The sequence below is a fragment of the Schistocerca piceifrons genome, chromosome 3, assembly GCF_021461385.2.
Source record: "Schistocerca piceifrons isolate TAMUIC-IGC-003096 chromosome 3, iqSchPice1.1, whole genome shotgun sequence".
In the NCBI taxonomy this organism is placed as follows: Eukaryota; Metazoa; Arthropoda; class Insecta; order Orthoptera; family Acrididae; genus Schistocerca; species Schistocerca piceifrons.
Genome location: NC_060140.1, coordinates 221,485,146 through 221,511,432, shown reverse-complemented (window position 1 = coordinate 221,511,432; position 26,287 = coordinate 221,485,146).

Sequence of the window (26,287 nt, the reverse complement as noted above, 5' to 3'; positions counted from 1 at the left end):
TCATCATCCTTCATGACTATTTCGCATTTTATTAAGGCACATAGCAAATACCCAAGGAGCTTTATAATTAAATACAAGACCAAAGTGCTTCTTATGAGATTAATTATGTAACTAGTAAAAAAATCTTATGTTCAGAACAAAAACATAAAAAGGCAATTAATTTTTGTGTTCAGAACAAAAACATAAAAAGGCAATTAATTTAAAAAAAACTGAATAATGTCACAAAAACTGAAATAAAGTTTAGTATTGTACTGTAACATGTGTAGGTACTTTCAAAGAAGTACTGAAGTTAAAATAGCTACGTAGAAACGTAAACTGCTAATGAAATATATTTTCTCAGTGATTTAAATTCTTGTCTGAATTACCTGACTTTTTTATCATTCTTAGAAGTGCAAAATAGTCCTTTATTTTCGAAAAATCAAAGTTTGGTATTCTTTCACTTTCTCCATGACATCTACATCTTCATCTATGCTTTGGGAATCACTGTAAACCGCATGCCAGGCGTGGAAAGAATCAATCCTTCTGTAACTCTGCGGGAGCTTTTATTACCATTAATTTCTTTGCACTGTCTCTACCGGATAGACACGCAGGCAGTTGGAAGACCAGTCATGGTTCCCACGCTGAAAGACGAGTCTTGGAGATTTCCATGCACATCTTCCGAGATGTATGGCGTCTTGCTTCGAGTTGTGCCAGTGAAGGCTTATTACATTTCTGTTAATCCTTCCTCGCCATTCAAACAAACCTGTGACCACAGGGGCCACCTTGTTCTTATGGACAGTATTTACAAACCATTTCGAAATTTGTGACTCACTGGAGAAAGTAAGTACTCGTACAAAAATATTTTTACCCCCGAAAAACAATGCCCAGCTTTTGCAGCAGCCGAGCGTTCTTTAAGTAAATTTCTTGCCAACATTAGCTGTGCGAGGAAAAAAAGAGGAATGTCATGAAAAAATATCAGTGAAATCTTAAGTGCTTCATTTTCCAGGTAAATATGACGAAAAGTAGTATCGCTACACACGTGCATCATAGTTCATTTCTTAAGACCAGATATTTAGTTGTGAACAAACGTTGGCAAAACTTGGATAAAAACCTTGTTTTAAGTCCAGTTATGGGCTTTGTCAGCCTCTCGTCCTCGCAAGCTCGTTGAAATGTTTCTCTACTGCTTTAACACGTTCGTTATGCAGTTCACCGTCGATCGCCCGACTTTGACAGACGTTGAAAGTTTCGTCAGGTGGTTTGCTGATGGTCCTCCAATGCCCAGCTGCTTCCGACAGCAACTGAGCGACATGTCGCTGTGGTCAGAGAGACACGGGGATCGCATACCTGAGGATGGCGGTTAAAATCCCCGTCCGGCCATCCAAGTTGACGTTTTCCGTGATTTCCCCCAAAATGGCTTGGACATACGCCGAAATGACTCCTTTGAAAATGATTACGACCAATTTCCTTACCCATCCTTCCTCTATCGTGTCTAATCTCGTCGACGATGGGAAGTTAAGCCACAATCGGCACGCGGAGTGGTCGCGCGGTTAGAGGCGCCATGTCACAAATTACGCGGTCCCTCTCGCCGGAGGTTCGAGCCCTCCCTCGGTCATGGATATGTGTGTTGTCCTTAGCGTAAGTTAGTTTAAGTAGTGTGTAATTCTAGGGGCCGATGACCTCAGCAGTTCGGTCCCTTAGGAATTCACACACATGTGAGCATTTAAACCCTAATCTTCGATCTCTGTTTCTGCCAGCGCCGTTCCTAAGAATCCTTGGCATCAGCTGATTAAGTTTCCTGTTCATGTACACCGTAATTATAATTAAAGTTGCATTTTCTAAATGCTGTAAAAAATAAATGGACAGATACAAGTAGGACTCGCGCACTAGTAGCTGCCTACAATCTTAATTATGTACATAGATATGCTTCATTTATTCCGTGACGACTTTTTTCCTTTTATCGACATTGACACCCGCAAGATAATGGGCTATGAGTTTCCCAGACATTCAGGTATGTTTTAATTCCAAGTCTGAAGTCAAATAATGACAAAAGTTTTTTTTTTGGTGTGAGTAATTACAGGTCTACAATTTCCGGATTTCTTCCTTTGGTTGTACCATGAAACCTTGCTTCTTGCCAAATTTCATGATACTAGGTTAATAAGAAGTATTTGATAGGTTTCGGTGAGTGAGTTTGCGAATATCAAAATATTTGACATAAATGGGTTTATATTTCGGTGGCATTTACTTAGAATGTAACATTTTTTACCTCGCCAAGGGACTGTAGACCTTAGTAAGAGACATAAATTTCAATTCGATAAGTCTACCAGTACCTGAGATAAAAGGATTTTTAACGGTCAAACAAACAAAAAATAAATGGTTCAAATGGCTCTGAGCACTATGGGACTTAACATCTGAGGTCATCAGTCCCCTAGAACTTAGAACTACCGGTACATAAAACTAACTAACCTATAGGACATCACACACATCCATGCCCGAGGTAGGATTCGAACCTGCGACCGTAGAGGTCGCACGGTTCCAGACTGAAGCGCCTAGAACTGCTCGGCCACAGAAGCCGGCAACAGACAAACAGACAATAATGCGATCCTACAACGGTTACGTTTTCACCCTTTGAGTTGCGGATCCCTTAAAATAACCGCTGCTCAGACTGACGTCCAGTTTGCACGCAATATTGTCGAAGAAGGGGGAAACGATATGGAAATAAAAAAATTTTACGAAAATTTTCCCACTATGCGTAGGGTTGCCTTATCTACCTGAGACCTTGTCGGGACAACCTGATATGGGGTTTAGAAATGAAGTAAAAAATTTATGTAATACACTTACTTTTTATGTAGATCACAATTACATGGAACCTGATGCGGCAGAAGTAGTTGGTACACTACATTTTTCAGACGTTTTCACCTTTTTCAGCGTCTTTCTTAGGTATTTATGAAACTCCATGCAACTCAGCATGACTTAATTTGGCACAGTAAGATTGATTCCACAGCCTCTGGCACCTGTCGATATCTTTCATCAGTCCACTGGCCTGATATCAGCGGAAATACTCTTTCCACGGTGGCGTTATGTGCGGGAATAGAAAACAAATATTCGCATAATTTTAGCAATTAACATTTGTGTTCAAATTTTCGGTTTCTTTAAGAAATCATGAACTGATATCGAGGCTACCGCGAATCTGTTTGTATGAACCTTCGTAGAAATGTGATGTCTCACATCTACCATACCTCCGTGAGTTACTAAGATGAAACAGCCACAAATCTCACCCAACGGTTCCTGATCTGTAGGTCCTTTCTTGACAGAAGACCACTCTTTTGACACTTTCTCTTTCCATCCTTAAGAATTTTTACAAGTTGAGATTTCATTAGATGGTAAACAGCCGACAATAACACTTTAGTCATCGAAGTACACGTCACCATACACTTCACGCCCTCCGTACCCACAGCAAACACTTCACACATTCCTAACTTGCACTCGTTTTTCCTGCTACGTTTATAAAGGATCGCCTTAGCAGATAGTTATTCAACTGCAGACTGCCCGAGTCTTCCACGTAGCGCTGCTTAAATAGTTCCAGCCCCATACTACTGGAGCAGTCTGATATTTTCTCGAATGATGGGGCTAGATCTAAAAGGTGCTTGCATCGACGATAGAAGATACGCAGCACGCAACACCATCTGTGATACGACCTTGTATACATAAACTTGTCGATGTAAATAAAATTATCTTAGGCTGCATTTACATGTTGCGCTAACAGACGGCGGTACTTTAGTACGTGACGTAAACTCTTAATAGTATTCTGCAAAATCGTGACAAAATTGCGTCTTCTCAGGTCGTCGCAACAGGAATGTCCATAACAGTGATAGTCCAAATATATCGGAACGAATGGCAACACTATGTAATCGTCATATTTACTTTAAATGGATTCGATTACAAATGGCAGATGAATCGCAATACGACGGCTCCTGTATGAGTTGCACATTAAATCAGCCATAGCATACCGTGTAATGTGCATGAGCGCATAAGTTTGACATTCAACAATGACATCGGTTTTTAATTATCCTGAGATCAGAACTGCTTAAAAAACAAAAATGCGATCGGTTTTTAACTGTCGTGAGATTGGCGCAAGACATGTTCAATATGATGTCTTTTACTGGCACAAGTTGAAATCGAGAAACAGCATGTTCCACAACTGATTGCAGTGACTCATGGGTCACGCTCAAATTGTGTTGCACAAGGCGTGCCTTCAGTTCGGCTGCGCTTGTAATCGGTGCACTTAACACACATCTTTCAGCTAACCTCACATCCAGAAGTCACATGAATTAAGATGAGATGATCTGCACGGCCAGGCTATGGGAGATGGCGGATGATAATTTCATCATTTCCAAAACTCCTTCTCAGCAGCCGCTTCACTGGCTGTGAAATGTGCGGAGGAGCGCTGTCTTGCATAAAAATTATCCTGCCCCCACATCCAAGCTGTCGATGGGTTGGAATAATGGTGCGCAAATGGCTCTCGTAGCGTTTACCGGTGACGGTGCAGGTAGCAGGATCCTCAGGACCCATCTCTTCAAAAATTAGTTTATTTTAATTTTATTTATTTATTTAACCTGAGCTGATTAGGGAAAAAAGACGGATCAGGATTTCACACGTACATTATCTATTTTACATCGTAGTTACCTAGGAAATAACTACACTACTGACCATTAAAATTGCTACACCAAGAAGAAATGCAGATGATAAACGGGTATTCATTGAACAAATACATTATACTAGAACTGACATGTAATTACATTTTCACATGATTTGGGTGGATACATCCTGAGAAATCAGTACCCAGAACAACCGCTTCTGGCCGTAATAACGGCCTTGACACGCCTGGACATTGAGTCAAACAGAGCTTGGATGGCGTGTATAGGTACAGCAGCCCATGCAGCTTCATCACGATACCGCAGTTCATCAAGAGTAGTGACGGGCGTATTATAAGGAACCAGTTGCTCCGCCACCATTGAACAGACGTTTTCAATTGGTGAGAGATCTGGAGAATGTGCTGACCAGGGCAGCAGTCTAACATTTTCTGTATCCAGAAAGGCCCGTACAGGACCTGTAACATACGGTCGTGCATTAACTGCTGAAATGTAGGGTTTCGCAGGGATGGAATGAAGGGTAGAGCCACGGGTCGTAACACATCTGAAGTGCACGGTCCACTGTTCAAAGTGCCGTCAATGCGAACAAGAGGTGACCGAGACGTGTAACCAATGGCACCCCATACCATCACGCCGGATGATACGCCAGTATGGCGATGACGAATACACGCTTCCAACGTGCCTTCACTGCAACCATCGTGATGCTGTAAGCAGAACTTGGATTCATCCGAAAAAATGACGGTTTGCCAATCGTGCACCCAGGTTCGTCGTTGAGTACACCATCGCAGGCGTTACTGTCTGTGATGCAGCGTCAAGGGTAACAGCAGCCATGGTCTCCTAACTGATACTCCATGCTGCTGCAAACGTCGTCGAACTGTTCGTGCAGATGGTTGTTGTCTTGCAAACGTCCCCATCTGTTGACTCATGGATCGAGACGTGGCTGCACGATCCGTTACAGCCATGCGGATAAGATGCCTGTCATCTCGACTGCTAGTGATACGAGGTCGTTGGGATCCAGCACGGCGTTCAGTATTACCCTCCTGAACCCACCGAGTCTATATTCTGGTAACAGTCATTGGATCTCGACCAACGCGAGCAGCAATGTCGCGATACGATAAACCGCAATCGCGATAGGCTAGAATCCGACCTTTATCAAAGTCGGAAACGTGATGGTACGCATTTCTCCTCCTTACACGAGGCATCACAACAACAAATTTTCACCAGGCAACGCTGGTCAACTGCTGTTTGTGTCTGAGAAATCGGTTGGAAACTTGCCTCATATCAGAACATTGGTAGGTATCGCCACCGGCGCAACCTTGTGTGAATGCTCTGAAAAGCTTATCATTTGAATACCACTGCATCTTCTTCCTGTCCGTTAAATTTCGCGTCTGTAGCACGTCATCTTCGTGGTGTAGGAATTTTAATGGCCAGTAGTGTATTTTAATATGAGAGCTGTTATTAAAATCTCCTGAGTTTCTGAAGTGGCGTTGTGAGTAAATTATGATGACTATTTACGTACACAGTTAGTACTGATAGTATTTGTATTACTGCAGGTGCTGCCATAAATACTGATAATAATAATAATAGTAATAACAATAATAATGATATATGTAATTATAGTGGCAGATATAAGAAGAATTTATAGGTGTACAAAATATATGTCTTATGATACAGCGAGGAGGAACGGAAATTTAAGGAGACTGCGCCAGCTAATGAGACTGGGAAAAGAGGAAGATCAGGTTGGAAAGGAGAATGTGCAAGGGCAATGAGTGGACACAGTGGCGAAGGTGAAGCTTTTGTTGCTTATTATATGTCATTAGCCAGCTTCGTAAACTGAAGATGTCGTTCAGTGCTCTAACAAAATGCAGCAAGTAATTCCAGCGTCGGTTTCTTACTACTGAGAAGAACTTCGAGAAAGTGGCGGAACAATGGAGTGGGACAGAAAGGATTTTGCTCTTTAGACAAAAAGTCGAGGAGACATATGAGGGACAGCGTTCATTCATAAAACAGTAGAAAAGACAGAAGATAAGGAAATCTCTGCGCTTGTCTGCACGGAGCCCTACTATAAACTATGCCTTTAACACACACTACACATTTACCTCTGCAGAATGAAGCGGTACTGGTTGATGTGCGAGAGGATTTTGTTTTGCCCATATCCTGCATTTCTGTTTGTTGACATGTTCTTGGAGACGGGCTTCATCTGTCCACAGAATGTTCCATGGTCATTCATTGTTCACTTTCATGCGAGAAAGGAATTGTAGAGAAAACTTTTCTCTTACTGGCATTTCAGGATGAAGCAGCAATTCATTGAAGTGGGTAATCTTGCATGTACAGTAGTGCTGGATGTCTGGTAGAATTTTATGCATTGTGCTCACAATCATATCGAAAGTTCGGTCGGTTCCACATACACTGCATGGTCGCACATTACCGCTCCTCCTGCAATACTCCGGCCACATCTTCTAGGCTGATATCGGATCAATTGTTTTCCCCCGACGTTGCACTCAAAAAGGACCCATCTTTTCAAAATTTCGTTATCATATTCTCCAGATCTTCGGCAAACATCGGACCAACATCTTCTCTCTTTTATTGCATCCCTTGACTGATCAGAACTTCTGCAGGGCTACTGGGCAGTCTCCGTTCTTGTGAAAGATCTTTACCAGTACCTCGTGATCCCATTTTGAAACAGTCATGCCGAGCGTCTCAGACGCAAACTAAGGAACAGCTGTTACCCAGCATCTTTTATTTCACATATTCTGCAACGCCATCTGGTGGTAAAATTTTCGTTAATTTCTTTTTACCATAACGTTTCACCTTTCTTCGATATTTTCCGTTAAAATTTAACGTCATACTCAGCGTTGTTCTTTTTTACAGCGTATTGAAACTGGAACTTTAATTATAGCCATCCTGTGTATACTACAGTCTCAAACAAAAGGCCCCACTTCAAAGGCGCTAAAAAAAGGGAAGGCATTATTTTCATTTGTAATTAAAATTATTATCGGTACTGATTATTATCCGTTTGAATAAAATTAAATTCATTGGCTTTACTGTCTTGAATGAAAGTTGAATTCTGGTCGAAACGGTTATTGTTCGTTAACGGCTCCCCTCTTGGCGACAATTAACTGTGCATGTGGGTAACGTTTATACAAAGGAAATTATTTTTTGCAAATGTTAATTTGATTCCGGATTAAGATCCAGGTTTAACTTTCAAAAGATAAAATAACAAATGACAGATCACTTACGGTGCTCGATTTTTGCCTCCAATCTAATTCAAACGGTCAGAAATAGCTTGCATTATGTAATTAAAGAAGGGAAACAGAGACATTCGTCTTTTTATAAAATAAAACACATTTTCAAACTATCGGTCCAACTCGCGAAACGTTACAGCGGATACACTTACACCTGTATAGTACCGCTGCAATAAAGGGAAGAAGGAAACGAGCTAATGCCGCTTTTCTCACAGATAACATGATTACACAACCGTAAAACAAACGCCAGTGGAACGTCAGAAGTTTACAGATGGTGATTTTCGAAAAGACTTTGTCGTTTTATATAACACAACTATGAGACGTATTTCTTTACTGTCCTCAATTCATTTACCCTAATTTTGCAAATATTTTAATTGAAACAACATCAGAATTGTTTCATGGTATTCTATAAGCAGGAATACAACGTTACATTAGCATCCTTATCATGCCTCTAATGGGCTACTCTATCAGGCAAAAGGGTGAATTTATGGTTTTATCAAAAGATGCATTACACACTGATGAGCCGAAACATCATGACCAACTGCTTAATAGCTTGTTTTTCCGCATTTGGAACGAAATACATTACTTATTCTGCTATCAGGGATTCGACAGTTTGTTCATAGGATTGCGGACGTATGTGCCATTAGATGTCAACGCACAGATCGCGTAATTCCAGATGACGGGCCGCTGATTGCCTACGCGGTGATAGCGCTCGATAATGATCCAGATAGGATTTCATCAGGTGAATTTGGTCGCCGAGACATCAACGCGAGTTCACTATAATGGTCCTCAAACCACTGGAGCACGGTTCTTGCTCCGAGACACGGATAATTATACTGCTGAAAGATGACGTCGCTGTCGGGGAAGGCATCGAGCGCGATATGATGCAGGTGGTTCGCAGCTGTCAGCGTGTCTTCGATGCAAGCGCCAGAGAATGTGTCCCACATCGTAATACTGTTCCCTCCAGCCTTCGTCCGTGTCGCGCTCCACGTTTCTAGCCGCCGTTCACCTCGATGACATTTGTGGGAACAACCATTCGACTTACTGTAGCAAAAATGTGATTCACCCGAAGAGCCAACGCGTTTACATTGCTCGACGGTTGAATCCCGATAGTCCTGTGTCTACTGCAATTGTAATTAACGATATCGTTGTGTCAACATGTGAACCCTTATGGATGGTCTGCTGCGGAGCTCCATGTTCAACAATGTACGATGAACGGTATGCTCCGAAACCTTGCGCACGGACAAACATTGTACTCGTTCAGCAGAGATGCCATTGATCCCCATCTATCTTACCTTGCAGAGCAGATAAGCCTCGAGATTTCATGTTCTGTGAAGCGTCGTGGACGTTCAACCATTTAGCACCTAGTGGTAGTTTCACTGCTCTCCTAACTCTTTCCCTATATTCTGTAGTTTCTCTTTCACAGTCTCTGCGTAATAATTATCAGCCATTCGTCAAAGTCGCTTATGTCAATGGGTTTCCCCATTTGCAGCCCATATCTTCGCTAGAGTGATCACACGTCCGTGTCTGCTCCGCTCACATATTTCTGCTACCGCGTCACGTGCCCGCAACGCCAATAGGCGGCATCAAGCTTCGCTGTGGGCGGAGTCAGAGTCATAATTTAAGCTGCAGTGTTGGTACTCTCAGACTGTTAGGCCTTAGGTGGTATGATAATTCTTTCTAGTGGTTCATATTGAATCTGAAAGCTTTCTGATTACGTTTATGAGACCTGTTGCCAGTTTCGTTCGTTACTCTCCTTATCATTACGAAGCCTTAAAAACGCGAATGAATCTCTAAATGTATGTATAGGTTTTCATCTGCCAGCCAAACGTGTTGGATTAAATGTGTTTTGCGTCACTTTGGAAATACTCACGAAACAATTGAGGCACCGAAAATCATGATGGCCCAATACACAGAAAAAGTTTTGAAAAAAAAAACAGACATTTTTGAAGATCAAATCTGCTGGCAAACCACCCATCACACAGATTTTACTTGTCTTTTAACCAACTCTCAACATCCTATACCTCGTATAAAAAATAGTGCGCCCACTTTATGTTATGAAATTTTAATCGCTATTAAGGATAATTACTATTAATGTTAATCCACAAAATTGTGGTAATAGCGTCTTTTTGATATTGGGTAGTTTGTAGTTAATGTGACGCAAGAGTCGAAGCATAAAGAAAAGATACTAACTGCACCACACACACCATTATGACCTATCCCAGCACTTCATTTTCCTCGTTATCATCATTTTTATTAAGCACATTCTGTGGTCTGAGGTTTTGTTGAAACTATATGTTTGATCTAGTAATTTTGTTAAGTCTGTGTTTCAAGGCTGATATCTGCATTCCTCCGACGTAATTGGGCACTAGATTTTGCGAGGCACCTGCAGACTGTGGGGAAATGACAAATTGTGGTTTCCCTCGATGTGACTCGAATAAAATGGTGGGCTCCACCAAGAATATGTAATCTTAAACAACAGCTCATGGCAACCTTTTGAAAATTGTAAAATTTCTGAATTTCACATTGTTACCACGAAAATTAATTTTTGGTTTGGCAGTGGGGTTGGTAGCACTCTTTAAGGTTCTGAAATCCTGAGCATCCATTTTACAGACTGGAATGCTGAAACCATGGAAAGCGAGGTTTGGTGGGGCATTCCATCATGAGCTTTCAGCTTTTAGGAAGAAACAGGCGTCAATATTGCCAGTGAGCATTCCTACAGCAATGATAATTTTTGCTTTGGGCATCTATAGAAGTGAATATCAGAGGAATCCAAGAAACAGCTTTTCGAAAAAGTTCATATATGGAGTGTATGGATATGGCACTGATAAAGCTGGAACGCCGTAATATCAGCGGATCTCCCATAGAATGCATACGATCTACTCTCTGAAAATTGGCGACAGTGTGCTTTAGGCCCTTATGGTTCTCAGCGCCTCAATTTTTAAGTCCTACCACCGAAGCATGCTGTGACAAAAAAAAGGTTGAAATGGGTCTAAGCACTATGGGACTTAACATCTGAGGTCATCAGTCCCCTAGACTTAGAACTACTTAAACCTAACCAACCTAAGGACATCACACACATCCATGCCCGAGGAAGGATTCGAACCTGCGACCGTAGCAGCAGCGCGGTTCCGGACTGAACCACCTAGAACCACTCGGCCACAGCGACCGGCTGCTGTGACAAAAAAGTTTGAAGATGTTCTCAATTGTTTCGAAATACTAGGCTGTTTATTGATTAGTCTCTCAGCTTCTACAGAGTCTTTAAGCATTAAATTTGAACTGTGACCTGATTCATCTTTGAAGACTATTCTATACGTCACTCATGATAAACGCTTCGCTATAGCCTTGGCCGAAACCTTGGCTGATACCTAGCTCTTTTTGTTCTTTATATGCAAAAACTGATGTTCGTATACTAATGCAACTTGATCTTTCACCCACGTAGATGAGATAAATGATTCGCATGTTCTTACCTAAGAATGACTTCCAAAATAATCTTTCATTATTTTAACATAGTCAAAGAACTCTGCTAACTGATCGATTTTAGTAAATTTTCCAGTTTTTTCCTTTATTTAGTTTTCCTCATTTTTTTCCTTTTTTTTAAAAAATTTCAGAGATACCTTATGCTCAGCGGCACTGCAAAGGTCGTCACAGCCTACATACACTCCTACTATTATCGCTTGATAGTTCCCTTAATTGTACAATGAATATACACATAGACTAAAAAATGTATCCAGATATGCTGCAGTTCTCAACAATGGAAGGGTCTTTACAGCGACCCACGCCGTTTCTTAGCACCAGTCTGGGACGAAACGTCTACCGGGAAACATGAGTTGTTTATGTCCCCGTTTAATAAACTCCAGAGAAACCCGTGAAACGTAGTAGCAGAGCGCAGAGCAACAGAACAGTCGGAAGGTAAGCCATCGAGAAACATCTCAATTCCGCCAGTCCGTGGCACCCAAAACACACGAATCGATTTCATCTTTCTGCGGACGCATAGCATAAATTCTCATTTCACAGACATGTAAATTTAATAAGTATGGAGGTCTCCGACTTTGCAGTTACATTCAGGGTAATGTAATTTAGCAAACCAGTCATTCAGACTGTTTACCAAGTTTTATCTGAGGCAGTTTATGTTGAAAAAGAATTAATTTTATAAATCTTGTAATTGCAAGAAAATCGGATTGCTGCAAATGATATATTCTCCTATGAAGTTTCCATCACGTGACCTCTGTATTCGCTCGTATAGACTGTTCGACAGGTCGAGTGTACGGTAATGGTGTCTAGACAAACATGTTTTCCATTCAGTTCATCAGAAATAACACATTTTTATAAGAACTTCTAATTATTATATCTTATTACAAACATTATGCTGTTGTCTTATAAACGGAATGTCATGCGATTTGAAATGGTTGTTTCTGATTACTTATAATTAAATAAGGTGGGTCAGCTTTCAGCTTAGTGCAAAAGCAGTTCATATCCCCAGCCCGAGTATGCTGTACCCACATTATCTTGGCTTCTCACCTCCCTAAGACTGAATAGGTAGAGGTCACTTGAATTCGAAATGCTAATACGTTGATCCTTCTCACTATTAACTTTGGCGACAGACCTGACACCATAAGCGTCGTTATTTAATGCCATGTTTCAGTCTGCTGATGCGTAATGTGCAGCAGTACCATTTGTTGGGGTTATTGGGTTGATTTGACGAAAGAGACCAAACAACGAGGTCATCGGTCTCATCGGATAAGGGAAGGGACTTAACTTCTAAGGTCATCAGTCCCCTAGAACTTAGTACTTAAACCTAACTAACCTAAGGACATCACACACATCCATGCCCGAGGCAGGATTCGAACCTGCGACCGTAGCGGTCGCGCGGTTCCAGACTGTAGCGCCTAGAACCGCTCGGCCAACCTGGCCGGAGTAGGAAGTCGGCCGTGCCCTGTCAAATGAACCATCCCAGCAATTGCCTGAAGCGATTTAGGGAAACCACGCCAAACCTTAATCAGGATGGCCGGACGCGGGATTGAACCGTCGTCCTCCCGAATGCGAATCCAGTGTGCTAACCACTGCGCCACCTCGCTCGGTTGCATCATTTGTACGTGAGTTCTTACGTCACTATGTACTGCGTCATCTGGCACTAGTATTAATGGTTCACTGATGACTGTCGCAACACAGCTGCCGGTGGCAGCTGTTTCTATAGAAGTCGAAAGGCAGTGAATGTCTTTGGGCTTATACTCAAGAGTTCCCAGCTGTTACCAAACTTAGCTCTTAGTGCTACATACAAAGCGTACGTTCTTTGAACATATCAACAAAGTTTAACTATTTCAGTGAAATTGCGCCAAACATATCTTTCGTCGTTATATGTTACGTCTGCTTTCGTTTATCGTTTACCCAAAAAGTTCCGAGACTGATTTTATTCGTGACCTGAAGTATAAGCGACGTCATCATAGTAACTAAGGTGGTAGCTTGACCCAACAACTGTAAGTAACACATGAGTATGCGACCTCTCAGATATGAGCGGTGCAGTAGTGGACGCAGTGGGGGAGGAAGGGGGGATGGTTCGCTGCCAGGCCACTTGGTGCGCTGCAAGTTTATCAGTCCATCATCTCGGTTTCTTATTGGATAATTTAAAGTCTGCAATATGTGCTTTGGTGTCGTTCAAAACAGTAGCCATTTTCATAATATTGTGTCACTGATTACTTCGTATGTGTGTAGTTTTTGTCCATATCTGCATCCAGTGACGCCTATGGTCTGAGGATGACACGGCGGCCGGTCGGTACTGTTGGGCCTTCATGGCCTGTTCGGGAGGAGTTTTTAATTTTAGTATAGTTTTTGAATTGAATTGCATTATGAAAATGTTGCTCGTGTTCTGCTTGATTTTGATACAGTCCATAATATTGGACAGAGTAAATGATTCCATTTTTGTTTTTGTTTTATGTAAAACAGGAGCCCGTTTCGTCGGATAGTGTTCAGTGGAAATTTATTCCCGCGTACAGATACATGTGTGAACCGCTCGATTTAAATGCGTTGTAAGTGCTTCACTCGTATTCTGATTTATTTTCGTTCGTATCCGTGTTTTGTACTTTCACACATTGAATGGAGAGCTCCATGTATGCAGTTTTTCAGAGAATTGCGATTCAACTGTATTATATCTTGTCACGGAATGAGTATGCATTTCCACTAAAATTAGTGTCATTTCTTGCCACTGAGTATGCTTTGTAGTGCAAGTGACAGCATGTATTTGTCATGCCAGGTACTATTATGCAGCGGAAATATTTCACACCGAACTGCGTAGTTGTAGATGTGACTGTATGGTATAGTGTGAACGTACTTCCAATGTACTAAATGCAAATGCATTTAGTAAACTCTTTTGTGTTAGTCACACAGAATTCACTAGTAGATCCGACGATTAGAGTGTGTGTTATTTGCTTTCAAATTTTCATTGGAGTGAGAAGATAACTGCAGCACATTGATTTCTGTTAAAACATATAATTTGTAGCACCTGTTAAAAACATGTGAACACATTCGTGTAGCTAGTGCTCCATTTTAGCGTTTGCAAGGAACATTACCTTAGTCAATAAGACTAATAAGGCATACTCAGTGGCAAAAAGCAACACCCTTCAAAGCAGAAATGTAAGGGCCTACTCCAAGTAGAATATCAATTCTGTCAAAAGCTGCTAACATAGAGTTCTCCATTAATTGCCAGAAATTAATGGATGTGAAATAAAATAAAGTAGAGTACGAACAATATATAAACATTGGAAATCGAACAGTTCACACACGGATACGTAAGAAGGAACAAATGTAAATGAGCCCACAGAACACCATCTTATGAAACCAGCTTCCGGTTTAAGTGAAGCAAAAACAGCTACACCACTGATATTGGGTCTTGTACAGTTTCCCTTCGCTACAGTGGTACTTTATCACTTAGAATTCCATTACTTAATCAGTTACTAAATCTATATGTCCAATGAAATGCTACAACCACGACTTTGGGACGTGAACACTAATATTACGGTAACTAATGCCGTTAGTGTTCGCGACATACAAGTTTTCTTTTATTTCCTTGTTCAGTTTAGCTGTTGAGGCTAACAAGTTACGTTCCGTCCATATTAACGTTCGTGTAACGAAGGCTGTTGTTACAATTTGAGGAATGCAAACAGAGAGCGTTGTTTGGAGAAACCTCGAAGCCCCGTTCTGCTTAGTGGTGACACCAAGCGGCAAACGTGGCGAGTTGTCTCTCAATTCCGGCGTCAGATGGCAGGACAGTACAGTAGGTGCGCATCACGCAGCGAACCGGTGTCCAGTGTGGAATGAAGTTAAGCTACGTTGACGAGTGAAACATAGTTCCATTTGTCTCTACAGTAGTGAGAGAAAAACTTCTGTTTGGTAACAGTCATATCATAAACATTCACGAAAAAACAATACATTTTTCCAGTCAAACTTTGTGATCTAGAAACGAAACTTTTGAGAGAAAAATTACCGATAACCTTTTGTCTCCATCTGTAATATTTGTGTTGTCGCAACATACTGACAGTGTAAATATGATCGTCCGCAAAGATATGACCATTTTTTCAATTCCCGATATCACCTGAGCTATTCTTCGGCAATCATTAGGTCCTTGACCGTAAGTTAGACTCGTTAGTTTACGAAAATCAGTGCGAATAGTAATCACGCTATGTTGATTCACTGAAAGAATGTAATAAGAAGAATGACCTGGAAGTCTTGCCCGGTTCTTTCAATCTGACATCTGTCATTGATTTTCCTACTCGGGTAGTAAAGGACAGCAGCACACTGATAGATAACACTTTTATAGACCAAGAGAAGTTTAAAAACATAAATTCTTGTCCTGTTGAGAATGGCCTTTCTGATCATGGTGCTCAGCTAGTTACAGTATATGACATAGCTCCATTCAGTTATTCAAAACTACCCTCCAAAGTTGTGCGTTCAATTAATGACTCAACAATTAGAAATTTCAGGGAAAATCTTCAGCAGTTAAACTGGGATGAGGTGTACAAGGAACCCGATGCTAACTTAAAATGTAACTTACTTCATGATACACTTCTAAGAGAATTTGAAAACTGTTTCCCCAAGAAATTAGTTAAGTCTAATTATAAGAAACCATGCAAAAAAACCGTGGCTTACTAAAGGAATAAAAATATGTTGTAATCACGAAAGGGAACCGTATCTAACAACAAGAAAGAGTAATGACCCAGAAACAGCCAAATATTTTAAAAACTACTGTGCTACATTAAGAAAGATTATTAAAAGTCGAGAAGCATGTGCATCATGTCTGAGATTAATACCTCTGATAACAAAATCAAACCAATTTGGAATATTATTACAAGGGAGACAGGCCAACCAAGAATACAGGGTGACGGCATTATCATCAAAGCGAATGGAAACTTGACGAGCAACAAGCCAGAAGTCGAAAACATTTTGAATTATCATTTTTTAAATGTTGTAGAGAAAATAGGATCTAAATGTTCATTAGAAGAACCAAGATAGTTAATGGAAGAGGTCTTACCCACACAATCTGATACAATTGAAATTCCACTCACCTCTCCTTCTGAAATTAGGAAAATAATAAACTCTGTCAGGAATAAAAGCTCACATGGAATTGATGGCATTTCCAGCAGGATAATTAAAGCTTGTTTCCAAGAGACAAGTGGGATTCTTAGCCACGTATGTAATAGCTCTCTGAAGCAGGGTATTTTCCCAGATAGATTGAAGTACGCCACTGCTTAAAAAGGGGATACGTCTGATGTCAACAACTACCGCCCAATCTCTCTTCTGACTGTCTTATCCAAAATTCTTGAAAAAGTAATGTATTGTACAGTTGCTTCACGAATTTGTAAAAATAAAGTTTTAACTAAATGTCAGTTTGGTTTCCAGAAATGTTTTTCAACGGAAAATACTATATATACTTTCACTAATGAAATATGAAATGCTCTGAGTAGCCGGAAGTCACCTGTTGGGATTTTTTGTGATCTCTCAAAGGCTTTTGACTGTGTAAACCATGGCATACTTATATATAAGCTCAAGTACTGTGGTATGAATGGAACAGCGCTCAAATGGTTTTAATCATACCTAACTGGAAGAGTGCAGAAAGTTGAAATAATCAGTTCTCATAATATGCAAAAATCTGGTGATTTCTCAAACTGGGGAACAATCAAGAATGCGGTGCCGCAAGGTTCGGTCTTGGGTCCTCTGCTGTTCTTAATATATATTAATGACTTGCCATTCTATATTCACGAAGATGCAAATCTGGTACTTTTTGCCGATGATACAAGTATAGCTATCATACCCAACAGACACGAATTAACTGATGAAATTGTATACGATGTTTTTCAGAAAATCATTAAGTGGTTCTCTGCAAATGGGCTCTCATTAAACTTTGACAAAGCACAGTATATACAGTTTCACAAAGGTCATGGAATGACACCATTAATAAATATAGACTTCGATCAGAAATCGGTAGCGCAGGTAGAATATTCGAAATTTCTAGGTGTATGCATTGATGAGGGGTTGAACCGGAAAAAACACACTGAATATCTGCTGAAACGTTTGAGTTCAGCTACTTATGCTATTACGGTCATTGCAAATTTTTGTGATATACATCTCAGTAAAGTAGCTTACCACGCCTATTTTCATTCTCTGCTTTCGTGTGGCATCATATTCTGGGGTAACTCATCACTGAGTAAAAGAGTGTTCATTGTACAAAAGCGTGTAATCAGAACAATTGCTGGAGCTCATCCAAGACCATCCTGCAGACACTTTTTTAAAGAGCTAGGGATATTCACTGTAGCCTCACAATATATATATATATTCACTGATGAAATTTGTTATTAACAATCTGAACGAATTCGAAAGTAATAGCAGTGTACATGGCTACAACACTAGGAGAATGGACGATCTTCACTACTCAAGGTTAAATCCAACTTCTGCTCAGAAGGAGGTAAATTATCCTGCCACAAAACTCTTTGCTCACTTACCTAATAGCATCAAAAGTCTGACAGATAGCCATATAGCATTTAAAAGGAAATTATTAAGAATTTCTGAATGGCAACTCCTTCAACTCATTAGATGAATTTTTGGATATAGTAAGTGCGTAATTTCCCCACCTCCTACCCCTCCACCCAAAAAAATATTAATTGTCATGTAATATTTTGTGTAATGTAATATCTTGTATAGACACCTTTTATTAACCTGACACGTTCCACATCATTTCGAAGTGTCGAGCGGTTCTAGGCGCTACAGTCTGGAACCACGCGACCGCTACGGTCGCAGGTTCGAATCCTGCCGCGGGCATGGATGTGTGTGATGTCCTTAGGTTAGTCAGGTTTAAGTAGTTCTAAGTTCTAGGGGACTGATGACTTCAGAAGTTAAGTCCCATAGTGCTCAGAGCCATTTGAACCATTTTGAACGAAATACTAATCTAATCTACTCTAATCTAATTTGGCTATGCACGCTATTAGTTCGTGTAATATGCCATAAATGACGGTATCTGTTACTGCACTGACTTAGATGCCTACATTTTTTACACCGCCTAGGGGCGGTAGACGTTAGTACTTGACATAAATTTGAACTTGATACCCCTACCCGTTCCTGAGAGAAACGGGTGTTAACAAACCGACAGACCGACAGACGGGTAACAAATGGCAAAAAGAAATTTTTATGTGATGTAACTTGATTTGTTGAGATACCATGAAAAAAGAGATAGGGAACTCTAGGCATTGTTCATAGATTGTCAAAGAAGTTATGTCACCATTCATCGAAATACCTCTATTAAATCCCGAAGTAGTTCCGAATCCTAAATAAGATCATTTAAATGATTAGAATATGTATGAGCGAAATGAGAGCGATAGTAAAACCTGGAGGAGCTTACTCACAACCTTTCCCCATACTAACTGTATTAAGACACGGAGACGCACTGTCATTTGCACTCTTGAACCCCGTGGTGCATTTGCCCGCTGTAGTGGACAGCTGTCATTGTCGCTTCTTTGTCGTTTCCAATCAGTGTTGAGACTACAAATTCACGCAGCCAACTCCAGTGGACACTCGCTACTGGTACCGTGTCCTGCTTGCACTGACAGCCTCAGGATTGATTGAAGACGCCAAAGAAGCGATGATTAAGAGCCGTTCAGTGCAGTGGACTACAGGGTTAATTGCACCCTGTAGAAAGTCATGAGCCAGAGCAAAGTTGAAGGCGCAATGGACTACAAGTGGAAGGTGATAGGTTTCAGATATTTGCTTATGCAGGAGACGTAGAGATAGTGAGCTTGAGGTATGAGAGGACTGTCATAAGAGCGAATAACGCAGGTGTACTCATCAATAACCAAAAAGGCGGAACTAAATATGCACGAGAGCACTTCACAGTTAACGGAGACAAGTTCAGATCTGTTCATCAGTTCAAGCACCTTGAATGTTGGTACTTCTTTTGTAATCAAATACTCACATATGCGAACGAATCGATGTCTGCCGGCTCCAGATACCTATGTGCCCTCAGTGATAGGTTCGAGTGTAAAGGCGTATCACATGCTGCAGAAATGAAGATCTACAGTGCCGTTAAACGCCCCATTGTCCTCCGTGGTTCAGGAAGCTGAACGCTGACTAATAGGGAGATGCAAAAGCTTTTAACATTTGGTGGAAAGACGATGAGAAGACTCTGGTGCCCGATAAGACGTAGGTACTTAATGAGCAAGAAAAAACTAATAAAACTTATGAGATCATGAACCACCCCACCATTTTACAATACAAAAGAGCAAACGGCTGCAGTGGCCAGGTCATGTAATCCGTATGCCAAGAGACATACTTAAGCAAGCATTCATTGTCCACATCACCACAAAAAGAAGTCCTGGGTATACCAAGAAACAGACGGGAAGACGATGTAAAGAAAAATGTGGAAATCTGAATGTAGTCAATTGGGAGGAAACAGCAACAATCAGAATGCAATGGAGACTGATTGTTTATGCAGCGCATAGTCTACAGGGCCAGTGGTCACTCGATAAGTCAGTATATGATATAATTTCCAATTAACGATTTCCAGATATTTTCCTTTACTTAAAAAAACTTTGATAACTGCCAAATTTCATGAGTCAAGGTCAACAGGGGGCACACTATCGGCTTTGATGAGGGAGTTGGCTTGTGCCAAAATTTGTGACATAAATGTTCATGCCTTTCGACAGCATCGACGTAGAAGCGTAAATGTTTTACACCGAAAATGGACCGTAGACTTAGGTATTTGACGTAAATTTCAACTTGCTACCTCGAACCATTCCTGAAAGGAGGAGGATTGAGTTACAGAACTCAACAAATAAAACATGAAATTTTTAATGTACGTTTTTCATAGGCAACAAAAATTGAAGTACAAAATCAGTCGCAAAGTAACCATTTGAGAGCTCTATAGAGCTTGAAAACAAGAAATATTGCACTGCACGTTTCTAAACATACCTGAGAGTCTTTTTAACACTATTGCCTTTTGAGAAGGAAAATGCATATTATACACAAAATGCTACTAGGGAAAGAAGATCTCCAAAAAAAGTTAAAATATGAAGTTAAACATAGTTCTGAAATTACAACACCAAAATTACATAAAAAATATTCTGATGTTCAATTAGTTCACCACAAAATAACTTCTGAAATTTGGAAAAAGTTTCTGAGTCTTTCATTATAGTGGTCTCGATCCCACAATCGATAACTAAACATTTCAATTGTCATGGTAGGCACTACATAAAACTGTTGTTTTACATCCCTAGTAGGTAGTTCACTTGAGATTCACAAAAATAGGAAACACTGCAGCCATGCTCCTTGTGAATTTCGCTGTTCAGTCAAATAAATCAGTAGGACATCAGGGTATAATTGTAAGCTACTTTCAGCGTCTTGCTGACAGACATGCAGTTAAAAGTTAGATACAGTAATGGATGTGTAAGTGCTGGGTTGGACAAGGTGAAACCGTGTGAAAAGTGCACATTTCTTCTCGCACAAGAGTTCCCATTTCCTAATTTTAGGTGACAGGAACATTCGCATTTGGTCACCTAATTTTACACTTCACCAGAGCAATTGTTTTTATTTAATTGCATCTAGTGCCAACATTTTATAAAATCGATTAGCCATGTGTAGTAGATTGGTTAAACAGGGAATATCTTTAGAAAATAGTATCTTGTGGCTTCGTTGCGCAACTAAAGTGGAAAACCCTCAGTGATGTCCTTCCAAGGAATTTGTGATCATAGAGTGCTAGTGGTAGCATTTAGTAGTTGTTTTGATTACTGCTGTTGTTTCTTGCTGTAACCTGTTAGTGTTGCACAATACGAGCTACTTTTTTCTAGCAATTCTGGTTGCGTATGCTGCGGGCTAGCGCAGAGCGAGAGGGAGTTGAAAGAGTCATCTGCATTACCACCCATATGAATCACATTGCAATATTCACTCTATGGTGGTGTTATTTAACAACCGACTATTTTCTTCATTAACTGCCTCTCCCTTTACTGAACATGTCACGCTCTTTAACCTTTTATAAAACCGTTTTTCTATTTTTTAGAAAATATCCGAATAGCATCTTAATAATTTATCAAGTTATTCCATGTTTACTATAAGTAATTCTGCGAAGTTTTCGCTTAACAAATGGATAATATTGACAGCATTTGGAGTACGGATCAGCGGCTGCCCACTCCCTGACATGTCCGTATATCCTCAAATGTATCACTCTAGCGCTCACATTACCGCCAGTAACTTCTTTCTTGAAATAAATATTCTTATCATTCTCTTGCAGATATATGCAGCCACGACCAGAATCTAATCTGCACTTCTGTCGTCCAACCAATATCTAAAATCAGTTCTACACTTTAAGATTTCATAACAGAAAAACGCTTATTCCCTAATCGGTTTACTTTATTACCTACGGCACTGAGCACACGGGTGACTTCTTCTTCTTTTAGATTAGATTAGATTAGATTAGTTTTTCGTTCCATAGATCCATGCTGAGGAGATCCTCGTGGATGTGGAACATGTCAACTTTTTTTTTTTTTTTTAGCTGGAGTAACAATACTAATAGTATGAATATACACAATACATCATTTGGTTCTGTTAAAAAATTCGTCAATGGAGTAGAAGGAGTTGGCCACTAGTAAGTCTTTCAGGCTCCTTTTAAATTGATCTTTATTTGTAACTAAATTTTTTATGTTTGCTGACAAATTATTGAAGATGAGTGTTCCTGAGTAGTGGATCCCTTTTTGAACTAAAGTAAGTGCTTTTAAGCCTTTGTGCAGATCATTTTTGTTCCTGGTATTGTATGTATGAACTGAGCTGTTTGTTTGAAAAAGAGATATATTATTTAGGACAAATTTCATTAAGGAGTAAATATACTGAGAGGCTGTGGTTAGTATACCCAGTTCTTTGAAGAGGTTTCTACATGACGTCCGTGAATTTACTCCACAAATAATACGTATTACACGCTTTTGGACTCTGAAAACTTTTGTTTGACTTGAAGAGTTACCCCAAAATATTATACCGTATGACATTATGGAATGAAAGTAGGCAAAGTATGCAAGCTTTTTCATGTCGCCTATATCTGCTAACACTCGAATTGCAAATACAGATTTGTTAAGGCGTTTCTGCAGTTCTGTGGTGTGCTCCTCCCAACTGAATTTATTATCAAGTTGTAATCCCAGGAATTTAACACTGTCAACTTCTCGTATCTGCTCTTCTTCATACTTTATGCATATGTTGGGTGGAAACCTCTAACAGGTTCTGATTTGCATGTAGTGAGTCTTTTCAAAGTTTAATGTCAATGAGTTGGCTTTAAACCATTTATTAATATCCATGAAAATATCATTAGCAGATCTTTCTAGAACTACACTCGACATACTATTTATTCTTCGATTCATGGTGACTACATACAGCTTGTACCGTCCTTATTGAAGCCATCTTGCTGGTATATAAATGATTACTTGTTTCACTAATCTGTTTTATCCCAGTCTGTTGATATCCTGTACCCATTTTATGCACTTTTGCTCTTTTTTTATTCGTAAAGATATATTTGATCTCCGATGTACATCCGTCAATTTTTTTATCGTCTCACCCAGTATTCTGTGAAATGTGCAACATATGACTTGAAATTTATTTAATTTATTAATGACGTTTCTCAGCAAATTTTTTGAAAAGTGACTCCTGTTCCAGTGACTGTTCATTTAGTGCTACTTTGGAGAGTGCTGGAAATTTCCCTTTGAACACCGTCACGTTAGTTTTTTTTACTGACATTTTTAGTTCATAGTTCATACATGAATGATTTAGGCTATGTATTGCAAACTGGGGCTTATATTATGTATTCTGAAAAACTGTTTGGTCATCGGCACAGAGCAGATAACTTGTGTGTATTTCCTGGAATTAATCTAACACCTTGTTTATCTTTCCATTTCCACTGTCCAAGTTATCAAACTGGATACACAAAATGTAAAGTGGAAGTAGGTGCCAAGGAATAACTGGTGAAATTACACACAATTTTCAGTAACACTCTTTATTCAAGTTTGATGCAAGACTTTACGAAAAACCAACAATCATTTAACGAATAAGTCACAATTTACGATAGGAAAGGACTTTTAAATTATTATAAAAAAATTCACGCCAGTAAAAGGCAAGTACAGGCAAGCAATTTAACGTATACAACGCGACGCTGAATAAAATTTCAAGCTCAGCTAAATTACAGGTGAATTTTACTCCATTAATAAATGAATACAATTTGAATATATGACTTCACTTTTGGACAGACAAATTTCCCATTTGGTAAAAAAAAAAAAAAATGGCGCAGATTTACAGAAGTTCTCAATATAGAAAACAAAATGCATGAGTCATGCACACTGGGGGGGGGGGGGGGGGGGGGGCGGACACACTCACAGTTATTTCCAAAATGGGACTTGCGAACTTTTACAACATTCTTCTTTCAAGGCAACAATATCTACCCGTAATGAAATGGCAAACTTTTGCATGGCAAGAAAAAGCACTAATAACCAACTACACTGTATAAAACACGTAAGCAGATTTAGTAAAAGCCTTAAAAGGTATTGAATTGGAAAAAAACACACAACAGTTTTTGCTGACTAGAAACAATATAAAAAATCCACTAAGGCGTACATTAACAACCTTGCTTGATTATAGCCAAATATACATAGGCACAAATTTACGTAAGTTACAGCTTCCAGATGAGCAGGAATTCGTTATGCAATTGACTATTTCTTACCACGAGGCAGAAGGGAATTTTCTTCTTTCTTAGAGTACATTTTACACGTGAGTCTAATAATACTAGTTATGGCAGGCGAGACAATGGATCAGGTCTTAGTGCCTTGCATTTGAAACAGTACAGCCATTGGTGCCTTAGACTTTCACAGACATGGCAGAGGCTAACGGTCGAATAACCCGTAGGTAAGCTGGGAGGGGAAAGAAGCAATCCGAACACAAATTTACTCTGACTCCCCCCCCCCTTTTCGTCCTCAAAAGGGAACAAACGGACCACCATTTCCAATATTACCACCTTCCCGCGGGTGGGCAGACGAGAATGAATGGCGAGAAACCCCCAAAATATACGGCTTTTATAATTAACAAGGATAAGTAAGTTGAATTCAATTAAACTTCATAAAATCTGTTAACAGTCAATGCTCACCTTCTGGCGCGTTATACGACTCCCAGGACTGAACCAACGCAGCACCTCCGAATACTCTGCCGAGTCGCCTGCTGCCAGCCGTTTCAACGGACGCAGGAAGGCGCGCCGATTTTCAGAACCTCCTCGCCGGTCGACAGCATACGGCCGAACTGCAAATTAGACCCCTCTCGGACCCACGTTCAGGAAGATTCCATTCGCGACTAGCAGTTAACGCCCCATACCACGGAGCCGCTGCTCGCGTCGCTTACGCTGATGCCGCGGTCTGCGTGCTGTCCCCCTAGCACCGCCAGAGAAGTCGCTTCTTCATGCCCCGAGTGCCGACTCTCACGAGAGCCCATACAGCCACTTCTTAAACCCACGCGAACAGACCACTTTTCCCCTTTCCCGCTAGAGGGAGACACCGAAGCCTTCAATTGCGACAACGGCAACACCCCCAGAAAACGGAGGGCGACTGCTTCACGCTACGCGCTGCGGCGCGCTTTTCAAAGCTAACTTTACTACGGCTCAGGGTGTCCCCAAAATAAGTAACTATTTCCTTGAAAACGATATATGTCAGACTTCAGACGTCTTCTGTGCACTACAGACATTGTTTACATTGTTTTCCATGTACTACGCCTCATTGATTCCTTTCAAAATTTCCGCTTCTGATGTCTTTTCACGCTGACCATCTGTGCACAGTTTCACTAAATGCATTTCGCAGATGTTGCGGTGAGATTAGAGACACAGCATCATGGATTCTATCAGCTCATCAATGTTAGTCACTTCTCTTGTGTGAACTTCTGATCTAACAAATCCCGATACAAAAAATTCGAAGGGGATAAGGTCCAGGGACCTGGCTGCCCATGGTCTACGAATTCCTCGCCCTATCCACCGGTTGCGAAACACTTTATTCTGATAGTTCCTTACCAAAGTGACACGGGGCATCATAATGATGGTAAACATCAGTGGCTGCAGAAATTCCGTCCTCATATCCAAGCGACAGGCACGATTAATGGCTTTCTCTCTGAAAACGAATGGTCAATAGATGTTTGCGTGATTCCCAACCACACATTGGTCTTTCGACTGTCCCTTATGTGCTCAATGAACTCAGTTGGAGGTGCGAGAGTTATGCCGGTTGTCGAGTCCTCTTACATGGAAGGTTGACTCATCACTAAACAACACTTGTGACATTAAATCATCAGTCTCCACACACTCCAACAAATCTGGGCACATCGCTATGCGTTCCGCTAAGTCCTAGTCATGGAGTTAGTGTGTCATTTGTAAACAATACGCACGCTCCTTCAAGGTGAATTTCAACACTTCGAACACTGTTGATTTCGGAATTTGCAACTGATGTGAAAGACGTCGTACAGATTTAGGACTCCGTTCGATTGGCTACTGTCTGGCGTCAATGTCAGCTGCGCTTGTGGAAGACCGATTTGGTCGAGCAACAGTACCTGCTCGTTGAAACTTATTCAACATTTGCCATATGCTTTTGTTCGTTGGTCCATCATTCCTAAATTTCCGTTGAATCCGTCGTCATAGTTCATCGTACGGAACTCCCAGTAAACGTCATGCGACAATGGCAGTACGTTCAGGAACTATCAACATACTGCTCTGTGATCAACCTGTAACAGAAAGACTTTCGTAAGTTGCCGCAAAATTGAAACAGTTACTTACTTTATGGACATGTCTCGGACACCCTCGGTTTTCCATGTTTTCCAAAGCTTGCTTCTACTGACAGAGTCAGTAGCCTTTCATAGTCGGTGAATGCTGTGTGAGTCTAG